Genomic DNA, 1,172 nt, shown 5'->3' on the forward strand with positions numbered 1-1,172 from the left:
GCAGTGATTATCCTATTACTTATGAGGCCCTTGCAACAGATCTTCAAGTAGCTGGACACTGGGATTTATGCACTGTGCCAGAGTCTGCTCAGGTGAACACAGTAAATGTCGGCAGTCTTGAATCTGAAACATCACTCCAATGTGACACTAAGCTGATTGTCCAGTGTGGGTGGTGATCTTTACTATCCTGTAATGTCTAGGTTTTTACTAAGAAGAGAAGGAGGTATTATTTTCTTTGGAAAACTTTATTTGGCTACATTTTACTGCTCATGCTTATTAAGCTTTCCTGGATATCAAATGTAAGGACTCATATTCTGACTCCATTTTTCTACCCTTGGAAATCAAAACACATTAGTCTGTTTCAGCTATACTAAAATTTATGACCTTAGTTCAAGGTTATTCCAGCAGAATGAATCCTAGCACCGGTGTCTTATTAATGTAATGCTGCTACTTCTGAATTACTGATACCGTGCTGTTCACTTCAGTTTTGGTTAGTGTCTAAGCTTTTGTGCCAATTTGAAGTGTTGGTAGAACCTTGCAAAGATAGACTTGAGAAGTTGTGAAGACCGCAGGGAACTCTTCAGCTTTATGCAGGTTCTTAGGGAGGGATCACATAGCTGCTCATGTTCTGTGCAGCATACAGGGCAGTGCCTGTCGATCTCTGAAAACAGATTCCAGCAGCTGTCACTCAGGATGGCACAGCACTCTGCTTTGTTGAGGTGCTGGATGTTGTGCAATTGCATTACTGCTTCTGCTGGCCAGGGGAAGGGCTTCTGAGCATGAGGAAGCCCCACAAGACTCTTGGAGGCAATCAGTACTGTTCTACATACTCAAGCAATTAGTATTGCAGTGTCTCCAGCGCCTCCCTGTGCAGTCTGTTGTTAAACAGTTGTTCTGTTAAGCTCTTCCAGAGCAGAGCACACACTGACATGGCTGTAGTGCACTGGAGGGCTGGCAGGTGAATGGATTCCAGCAGAAAACATGCATCTCTTTCAAGGATTTTTGTGTAGTTGTACGCACCACTCGGGACCTTGGAATCACCGGCTTTGTAGGAGGCCCTTAATGCAAATGCTGAAACCTTTTAATTCCTTCTGCTCGGTGCTGTGCAGTAGGGGGGGCACAGATGGGAGTTCAGCTGGGCTCGAGGTGGCTGGAATTGCTATTGCGGCATT

Source organism: Corvus brachyrhynchos, unplaced genomic scaffold (genome assembly GCF_000691975.1).
Source record: "Corvus brachyrhynchos isolate BGI_N302 unplaced genomic scaffold, ASM69197v1 scaffold3, whole genome shotgun sequence".
Lineage (NCBI taxonomy): Eukaryota > Metazoa > Chordata > Aves > Passeriformes > Corvidae > Corvus > Corvus brachyrhynchos.